General features: G+C 35.4%; 2 long non-coding RNA genes across 2 annotated transcripts; both read right to left on the minus strand.

Annotated features, from left to right (window-relative positions):
- Positions 1–1,201: 1,201 nt before the first annotated feature.
- Positions 1,202–5,051, minus strand: LOC132037739 (uncharacterized). Its single transcript, XR_009409969.1, has 3 exons — positions 4,846–5,051; positions 1,503–1,552; positions 1,202–1,411 (listed from the first exon to the last, which is right to left on the minus strand). It is a non-coding gene; the product is annotated as an uncharacterized LOC132037739 (long non-coding RNA).
- A 642-nt stretch (positions 5,052–5,693) lies between these two features.
- On the minus strand, positions 5,694–6,792 carry LOC132037529 (uncharacterized). Its single transcript, XR_009409915.1, has 3 exons — positions 6,278–6,792; positions 5,956–6,167; positions 5,694–5,868 (listed from the first exon to the last, which is right to left on the minus strand). It is a non-coding gene; the product is annotated as an uncharacterized LOC132037529 (long non-coding RNA).
- Positions 6,793–10,893: the final 4,101 nt, after the last annotated feature.

The raw sequence follows: 10,893 nt of genomic DNA on the forward strand, positions 1-10,893 counted from the left end.
TCTTAAGGGGGGATAATGTAACACTCTATAAATTCGAGTTAGGTGTGAAGGTATTAAATGAGAAGTAATGTGACATTTTATGCATATGAAGTCCTATCAGTATGAGTTTGGGTGGAAATAGTTGATTTAAGATCAAGACCAAGTAGTGAAGTTCGTAAGAGTTCTTAAAATCGCCTAAGTTTTGTTGACCTGTCTTGTAGGCCAATTTCATGATCTGCTGCGAATTTGGGAAAACTTCCTCTAACAGAAGTTGTAGATCTTCGAAATACCTTTCCAAAGGTATAAAGTGGAGCTTAAACGAACTTGTGAGAAAATCTTTATGGCAGTTTTACTAACCTGTGTTTCACGAGATCATCCTGCGAATCTCAGTATGAACACCAAAAATCATACTCCTCTGACACATCGTGCGGTAGGGCTGCATTTCACGGGTCAAACGTGCGATTCAAAGGATGCGTCACGCGCCTTGCTCCACTATAAAAACACCCAGAACACGAAATTTTCTTAAACCATCATTCCAATTCATCTTTGGTCGACCTTTTGAGGAGAAATAACCCTAGGGCTTCCCCAAAACATAAGGTAAGAACATCTTTAACATTGTTAATCAATCCTAGCATTAAATCCATGATTCTTGAATGAAAAACCTAGGATTGCAAAGTAATCCTTCTCGAAGTGACTCAAGTTAGGGTTTTGCACTACAAGATAAAAGGCCTTTAAGGAAGGGAAATCTGGTCCCTAAAAGTCCAAATCTGGTCCTAAAAGGGAAACTACGACGGGAAAATACTGGTCGCCACCCGTCGTAATAGCCTCCGCCGCTAAAGGCCAACAGCGACGGGTTCAAAAATCTGGTCGCAAAAAGTTTTTTGGGACGGGGTATATATCTCGTCGTTAAAACCTTTTAGAGACTACATATCTCGTCCCTAATGGACAATTAATATCAAGGGAAATAAATATTTCCTGGTCGTTAAACCTTTTTAGCGACCAGCCTTTACTAGTCCTAGATTATCTTTAGAGACAAGCAGTGCTGGTCCTTATTTAGCTTATTTTACTACTTATAACGACCATATTTCTGGTCTCTTGCTAACCAAATCTAGTCCTTAAAGCTCGATATCCAAAAAAAAATGATTTTATCAATAAATATCAAATTGTTATTGAACAATGTATATATATATATATATATATATATATATATATATATATATATAGAGAGAGAGAGTTATATTAATTACAATAAAATGGTTAACATCCCATGATGTTAGTTTCAATATTTGCTCGACACCTTAACAAAAAAACATTGCTAACAACCCGAGCTAGACTATGATACCGAGTTCTACATAACATTCCTAGCAAAATAATAATGAGTTCGTGCATCTTCTAAACTTGCATCTTGACTTGTAACTTTAATCTTCAAAATCTATAAGTACAAAATTTTGAAAAGACTGAATAGCTATTAGTAAGATAAAAATATATGTAAATGTTATACTAGTAGTGGTTATACCGCTTACCCCAAAAGCAATCTAAATTCATTAGGTGTAATCCAACAACATCATCAAGCCTCGCATGAGTATAAGAAAATTAATTAGAAAAGCTTCGGGATGCATTAACCAAGAATCCAAAATCTATTTTAAAAACGCAACTAAAACAACAATTGTGTCTCATATTTCTATATCTTGCATCTTCCTCTATCGTGCAAACTAGAAGTCATTTATTTTCCATCTCCTAACTTATAAAATGCTTGTAGAATTTTCATTGGAACCTCAATGCATTTATTTTGCTAAACTTCATTAATTAGATGATAGTCATACAAGTTTCAAAGAGGACCACTTCAAGAACATTAATCTATCATTCTGCATAACCTTTATATGCTCTTTGTGGCCATTTCATCCCAATTCTCAAAGTATTTGAACTGAAGGCGACGTTTCCTATTTAAAGAGAAACATGGTACCGGACTTCTCTTAATTTCTATAGATTACAGTGGCGAAGTTAGAAATATAAGTACTCGCTGCTATTCTTCATCTAATATATGTTCCCAACTAAAAAAAAATTCATAGAATGTAGATGTTAATTCTTTTATACTCCCACTAAAGTCTCTGATAAAGCAAGGAGAATACAAACCAAGTAAGACTGTGAAATCTTTCTGGTACCAAACAAGGGATCACAAACTGGAAACACATAAAAAGGCAACAACATTTAACAGCAATAAGACTTTTCCATTTGGTAGAAATTGTTCTTTTATCTATCTTCAATAAAGCTTTTTCCATCATCACAACAACAATTGCACTTTCTTTAACAGTAAGTCCTTACAGCTAGAGTTAGAAGTGTTCACGGTTCTGCGTGCTATTTTTATAACCGAATAAGATTACTACTATGTTCATGTGAAATAAACAACTGTTACAGACTTTGAACCGAGACTGCCACAAATATATAGGAATTGTGAAACGGATAATACTAGCACCATCTATATATAAAAGAATAAAGGAGCTCTAAACTTAAAGATGCAGCAAATGCAAACCATACGAAGAAGGCTATGAATGAGTCTTCTTCAAAATTGTTTAAATCAGGAAAATTATTTATTTTGCATTGTAAAGCTATAACAGACTTAATCAAAAATCCTCAGTACTTCTGTATGCACTTCCTAATTGTGCATACATGAATTTAAGGCATCAACCACTTAGATTAAAGATAAGATATTAAATACAGCCCAAACCATGACCAGTAATCGCAAATAAGCTGAAACAAATTCGGTATGCTTGAGAAACGAGGTGAAAAACAAAAAATGACAAAGGCACATGCCAAACCTATCATGAAGCAACAACAGTCAACAGTTAAAAATGTTGCATCAGTCCTATCCGGTGCACATCAGGAAAACAAGAGTGCTGATAAGAAACTTGCTAGTGAGCAAGGTGTGCAGCTTGACTCTACTTCAAACACAAAGAAGCAAAATCAGGTGGTGAAGAGTGCTACCAAAAAGCAGAACCAGGTTTCACAAGGTACAAGAATTAAGCAGAACCAGGTGGTGCAAATTGATCCTCAAGTTAATCCAAAAAAGCACAACCAGGTTTCAGTTCCAAATTACAAAAGAAACTTACAAGTTGCAGTACCAGATATTGAAGAAACTAGAAATGACATAGATGAGGAGTCAACTGCACAGAATTTCTTTAATGCAGCAAGGGAAGGGGATTTATCTCCTAAACAGTCGGAAAAAGTTATGGGGAAAATTAAATCAAAAACTCATGGTAGAAATCATAGTTGGGATGATAAAGTGCCTGACCAATTTGTTCTAAGACAAATACCAATGAGACAAGCAAAACAAAAAGTGGCAGGCCCTATCACATCAGCTAAGTCCACAAAATTCAAGTAAAATTGATGATGGATGCTATGGAGGAGGTTGTACTATTATACTCAAGTCTTTAGGGAGGAGAGGATGGTTGTATTTGTTTCAGATAACCTTGTTTTCTGGTTTGCAGGTTGCAGTTTCACTATGGTGTTGATTGGATCTTGTTTTACATGGAATAACAAGGCTACTGGTCTCATAAACTTAAGTGCAACAGTTTGTGCCAATGATATATCCTACCCTATGTGGAAATGATTTGGTACAAATTGGCATCATGGTTACTTGTTTCTACTATCCCATAGATTCTCTTTGCTTAGTAAATGAAATGGGATGGTTCTATGTAACTCACAAGTATATATATATGGTTCTAGGACATTTGGTTGTTTCTGGTGTCATTGATCTTATGCACATAGGATATGATTTGATTCATCACTGGTTGTCCTTGTTTCATCTCTTTGATTCATTTTACAGTGGAAAGGATGAGAGTCTAGTGGAAAATTTCTTTGATACTAATACTTGTACTGCTAATGAGCAAATGGACTTTATGAGGTGGACTTTATAGAGAAGAGTTTGTGACTCAAGTGTGGATGCTGTTTTTTGTAAAAACACCGGCAATATGTACTTTATATGCATCATTGCTGGAAATAATCAGATGCTTATTTGGAGGAGAATGACAGTTGGTTCTGGTGTTGTGCAATGGAAAAGTGCAGTAGCTCTTTGTTGCCATCATGCTCCAATCTTTTGGGAGGAGAGTATGATGGTAACTGTTTTAACTAACATTGTTTGCTTTTTTGCAGGGATCACATGTACCAGAAGATCAAGGAATACTGTTGCAATTGTTATCAATGGTCTTATTTATCTAGGAAAGTATTTGGTGCAAGTCTGTTTCAAATTAGATCTAATACTACAAGCTACTGATCCTACTGAGAGAGGAAATGATATAGCACTCACTGGAACTATGGTGCAGATGGAAACAAATGAAACTAGAAAATCAACAAGCTTTTACTGGTTTTTTAAGTGTGCAGGTTTGGTTATAAGATATGCAGTCTGCAGTTTTACAAAAATCTGTGTGGAGGCTAAAAAAGAAGATAAGGTTTCACAACAACTTTGCAGAATTTGAGATGATGTGCTGCAATTCTGATTTCATATGGACAGTGATGGATAATGTTGGTGTTACTGATCCTATTCCAATAGGAAATGATTTGACACAACATAGGCATAACAAGGAGGTGATGAAGGCAACATTTGAGAATTTCACTAATTCCCCCCAAAAAAAGGACTTTTCAGGAATATGTTCCAATAATTCCACTAACTAGATTTTTCCCTCCTTTTCTTTTCTGTTTTTGAGAAGTACATTTTGGATTCTACTGCCCAAAACATCAATTAGAGTAGGCTCATAACTTTCTAGCAAACACCATACGTAAGTCAAGCAACTACTAGAATCAGTGTAAGATAGAAATTGGCTATACGCAAATCAACAAATAAAATAAAAAGTCGAGTGTAGTATTACTAACTTGGTTAGCAGACAAAATCAGTGATCATTTGGATGAAACGGGCGATGTCGTAGGCGGGACAAATGATCGTTGAGCAGCAAATAATTCTTTTATCTCATCTTCTAAGGCAGACAAGCGATCATTCAAGGACTTGTTTGTCTCATTCAAGGATTTGTTTTCCTCTTGAGTCGAACGTAGTGCAGACAATAATTCAGCCTTTGAAGAAGTTCCACCTTTCAAGTCTTTCGCAAAGATCAATCAAGGGAGGAATAACCAGCTGCTGTTTTGCTATTGTGGTGAACATAATTTGGAGGGAAAGGAACCTGATGAGATCCAATGTAGCTGCTATCAACCAGAGATATTATGCAAGGAAATAGCAATATTCATCCATAGTAGATGCAACACACTGAGCAAATGGCAACCACTCTTAGCTACCTATGCAATTAAAAAACAATGCCCTTGAAGTCCTGTCCTCCTCTCTCTTTCTTGATGCAAGCATTGTAACATGGCGGAGGTTTTAGCAATTTGCAATGTACTATCGGTCCTTTGTTGCTTTGATAATGGCATAATGAGTATTTCTTAGTCGCTTATATATGATACGGGTTCTTTGTAAGTATGCCCAGAGGGGCTTTTTACACTCCAATGGTGCTAGTTATAGGATAGTATTTTTTGTGTAGTCCATCTGTAACTAGGACCTGACTGTATTGTGTGGTTGTTGTCTTAGGAAACAGGTGGTCAGCCCCTATTTGGATTTGTAACTAATTCACTTTGGTATCAATAAAATCTTTATTTAACCCCCCCCCCCCCCCCCCCCCCCCCCAAAAAAAAAAAAAAAAAAAAGAACAGATTTAATTTGGAATAACTTACTTGTTTCAATTTTTTGGGTGTATTGCGTAAGTTGATCAGTGGATGGAAGCAATGGACTATCACTTTCCATATACTCTTTCTCAAGAACCATGTAATTTTTATGTATCATTCCTATTCGTTGACTAGAAGATATCGTAGAGTTTTTAAGCCCCTGTCCCCGTCCCTTCTCTATAGCACCTGAGGAAGAAAAATCATATTACTAATACTTAAGCATTGAAATTCAGTTACGCCAATTTAAAATAGTAGATTAACAAAAATTCTTACTTGTTTCAATTTCTTGGATGTATTGCTTAACTATAACACTAGATTGAGGAAATAAACTCTTAGTTGGCATATTCTCTTTCCCAATCAAAGATCTAAGCCCTCCTCGTCCTCGTTCCTTTCTTATAGCACCTGGCGCGACGAATGCATATCTGGTAGTAGTCTTCATACTTGATCCCACTTTATTTTCAGTCTTTAATGGTTTCATAATGAACCTGCAAAGAGCAACAGTAAAAAACAATAAGAGAAAATGTGTGACAATGTAGTAATAAAATAAATCATGTCATCAAATAACAATGTAATATTATATAAAGAGATACTTCACCTTATCAGTTCTTTTTTGTTTCTTTTGAGAAGGATTTCCTAAGTCTACAATATCATCATCCATTTGTTTCACAATCTCATAGGAATCACGAGGTTGAGTCTTCCTCACTACATGCCAACCTTTGTTGGAATTATCATTAGCATAAAACACTTGAGATGCTTGCTCCGCTAAAACAAAAGGCTCATTTGTTTTCAAAAATCTCCTTGGATTAACACTCACAAAGTCATATTCATATTTTTTAACTCCTTTTATTTTATCATACACATCAAACCAATTACATCAAAACAAAATCACTCTTCTATGCATGACAAATTGTAATTCAATCACATCTATTAAAACTCCATTGTAATCAAGGTTCTCACTATCTTTATCATTCTCACCAACTACAACAACACCACAATTTTGAGTCCTTAAGTTTTTATCATGATCTTCTGCATGAAATCTATATCCATTGACAATGTAACCATTGGAATGTGTCAAATATCCGGTAGGGCCACGTGAAAGTGAGAGCAACATCTTCCATGATCCGACTATTATCTTCTTTATACAATTGTGCAACCTATGAACAAATTAATTTGAATATTTTAGAATGATTAATACAACATTAAAATGTCAAATTTAATGTTTTATGTATTACTCACCCTAACTTTAAACCATTCAATAAATTTTCGGTTCCATTCTGCATCAGACAAGTGTTGCACAGTATCCACGTGAGTTTGTGCAAACTCTCTACAGAATTGAAGTGGACCATAAATGTCATATAGAAAAAAATTATCCTAAAGGAAATAAGGAAAATAAGACGATATAAAAGAACTCTCCATACTCGAGATATGGTATGACTTCATTACAGTTCTTCAGTATGTATATATGTGCTTGTTCCAATTCATTTGCTTCAAGATCACATGGATCTTTAACTCCCAGAGTACTTCCAGGTTGACAAAATACAGATAAACCTCCATTAGATTTTTCTTAACCCCCATCATAATTTCGTTCAGGCCGATTGAATTTTGTGGCGATCCTATGCAGATACCTTGAACATAAGGTCATACATTCATTTGCGATATATCCCTCTGCAATACAACCTTCTGGACATGCTCTATTACAAATGAGAGATTTCAAAAAATATAACCATCATTCCACAGGATACATCCACCGATAATAAACAGGTCCCGCAATCTTAGCTACACTAGCTAAATGAATAGGAAAGTGCATCATGACATCAAAAAATGAAGGAGGGAAAACCTTTTCTAACTTGCAAAGTGTTATGGGAATTTGTGTTTCAATATGTTCCAAATCATCAAATCTCAACTCCTTTGATCCAAGCACATTAAAAAATAAAGATAACTCAATAAGAAGTTCACAAACTTCTTTGGACAACATACCACGAAGTGCAAGAGGAAGTATATGTTACAAAAGAACATGGCAATCATGACTCTTCAACCCAGATATCTTGTGATCTTTTAGGTTCACACATTGAGAAATATTAGATGAAAATCCATCGTGGACCTTTAAGTTCTTTAAGAAAAGGAAAAATTTGTGCTTATCTTCGGGAGGCAATGTGTAGCACTTAGCTTGGAACTTCGACTTTCTCCTCTTTGGATGGGGTGCAATTTCGGCCTAATGTTCATTTGTTGCAAGTCTAATCGAGTTTGAACTGTGTCCTTGGTCTTTCCTTTGACATTCAAGATTGTCCCCGTAATATTATCACATATATTTTTTTCAATATGCATAACATCCAAATTATGTCCTAACAACAGAGATTTCCAGTATGGAAGTTCAAAAAAGATACTTTTATTGTTCCAATTATCCTTCCGATTTTCATGTGATATCTTCTTCCTTTTCTTTGGATCCTTTGTTAACTGTAGCCCTTCAAGATTTTGCACTTGATTAAGTATCTCAATACCGGAAAGCATTTTTGGTGGGAGCCTTTTCTCTTTATTACCATCAAATGACTTCTCATCATTCCTCCAATTGTGACTAAGAGGAAGGTAACGTCGATGACCCATAAAGCACTGCTTCTTACTATTAGTCAATCGAATTGACGAAGAGTCTTTATTGCAACATGGGCATGCCAATTTTCCCTTTGTACTCCATCCAGATAAATTTCCATATCTTTGGAAAGTCATTAATGGTCCATAACAAAGAGGCATGCAACTTAAAATTCTGTCTAGATGATGCATCAAAGGTCTCAATACCAACTTCCCACAACTCCTTCAGTTCCTCTATTAAAGGTTGAAGATATGTATCAATTGCTTCTCCTGGACCATTTGGACCAGGAATAAGCATTGACAAAAAAAATATTCTCCTGCTTCATACACAACCAAGGTGGTAAATTATAGGGAATAAAAACCACAGGCCAAATGCTATATGAGGTTTTTGAATTCTGAAATGGCTGAAATCCATCACTAGCAAGTCCAAGTCGAACATTACGAGGCTCGGCCGCAAATGAAGGATGAAGTTCATCAAATGACTTCCATGCCATCGAATCAGCTGGGTGCCTCATTATTCCATCATCAACTCTTTTATCCTTATGCCATGTCATTAGAGTAGATGTCTTTCTAGACATAAACAACCTCTGAAGCCTGGGCTTTAATGGAAAATAGCGTAAAGTCTTTGATGCTATCTTTTTACCTTTTTTATTCCTTGTTTCCCCGCTATGTGTATCTATTTTCCATCTGGACGCACCACAAACTTTGCAAGAATCGAGTAAGCTATCCTCCTTCCAGTATAACATGCAATCATTAGTACAAGCATCAATCTTGTTGTAAGAAAGCCCAAGGTCTTGAATTATCTTCTTTGCCTCATAATATGAGTTTGGCAAATTGGCGCCATTAGGCAACAAATCCTCTTTTAACATTTTTAATAACATTGTAAATGACTCATTACTCCAACGACCCATACTTTTGATGTGAAGCAATTTAATCAAAGAGGACAACTTTGAAGCTTTTGAATTTTGGTACAATGGCTGCTCGAAATCCTTCAATAAGCTGTAAAATCTTTTCGCTTCAGCATTTGGCTCCTCCTCAAGTAAATCGTCACTACCAGTGTTTGTGGTTCCTCCATCAAGATTAGGATATAAATCTCTCAACAGCTTCTTGTATTTCATCTTCACTCTCGTATTCTTCTCGCTTCATCACCATCTTCATCTTCGTATTCGATGCTGGCTCACCTAAAGTTTCCCCGTGGTGATACCAAAAAGTATAATTCTGAATTATTCCATAAACTTTCAAATGTGTTTCAACTGTCTCACGGGTATTACAACATTTGACACATGGACATCGTATTTCATACTCTTCTCCTATTTTCCAAAAAGCATAATCCAAAAACTTTTGCACCCCGATTATGTAGGCTTCGCCTAGCCGATTATCAACAAGTTGCATCCATTGCTTACTAGGTGCCATAACCTTAGAGAGTACAAAACAATTATATTAATAAAAGAAAAAGGATAAGAAAACACTAAGATGCACACAACTTGTTAATTACCATCAAATGCACACAACTACGTGAACTCTAAGGTTACACTTTCTAGTAGAACTAGGCTCCCTTATCCATTAATGCATTGCATTATTCAATCAGATGGTGTTAAGATGTATAAAAGATTAGAAATTAATTTGTAATTAAAATGTTGATTTCTGAAACATGTATATGTTCCTTTTGACCTGGCCCAAGATTGAAGTACTTACACCAAAGGAAAAAGCAAGTAGTATACTTTACGACCCAAAAAAAATAAATCAAACTATGCCTTGCATAAAGTTGATAATAAGAGTACTGCCTTTTTGTTTTGATAAAGTAAAGATTTTACTAAATGGTATCAAGATGGTACATGAACAGAAACAAAAAATAGCATACAACACTTTTCTTCCTAGCATATCCAAGGAAACCACATATTGGTTCAAACTATCTATTAAGCTACATTTACATCAAAAGTGCAAATTTCGTACACATCTATCCTTAAAGAGTACTACTTCTTTGTAGGTAATGTGAGATCATTAATGTTATATCCCGCATTTCGCACGTCGGAATATTTTTAAGTTGGTTGCGAAGAATTATGGACAAGGTTATCTCTCGACTTTGTTTTACGACAAATGGTTTATGATTTTGTTGGAAGGAAGCATTAAGGAAAAGATTTGGGACCAAGAGTGCATTATGGAAATTTTTTTTTAGAAATTTCATGAAATGAGAAAGAGGTGGAGTGGGCCATAGGGCCACATGTGCATTATATATGGTAAGTATAAGATGATAATTAAATCATCTTTATCAATTTCATGCAAGAAAATTCTAGAAAAATAAAGAAAGAAGAAGGAGAAAAAAACGTCCAAAGGGAGTGGGACATGTGGCACCCTTGGTATGGTTTGTGTATCAATATATATATATGTATAAGTGATGAAATAAGACACAATTCATCATTTTAATTCAAGAAACTTGGAGAGAATAGAAGAAAGAACAAGATGGAGAGAAGAGAGGAAGGAGGTTCAATCAATGGGTCAAGGAACCAGCCCCTAAAGGTGGTCATGGAAAATTATTTTTCTTCTAGTTTGTGACTAAATGGAAGGTCCTTTATCTTGTGGAGTAGTTGTTGGAAGGAAGGAACCACTTGTTTTGTAAAGACAAGCTTA

The sequence above is a fragment of the Lycium ferocissimum genome, chromosome 11 (genome assembly GCF_029784015.1).
Source record: "Lycium ferocissimum isolate CSIRO_LF1 chromosome 11, AGI_CSIRO_Lferr_CH_V1, whole genome shotgun sequence".
Taxonomy (NCBI): Eukaryota; Viridiplantae; Streptophyta; class Magnoliopsida; order Solanales; family Solanaceae; genus Lycium; species Lycium ferocissimum.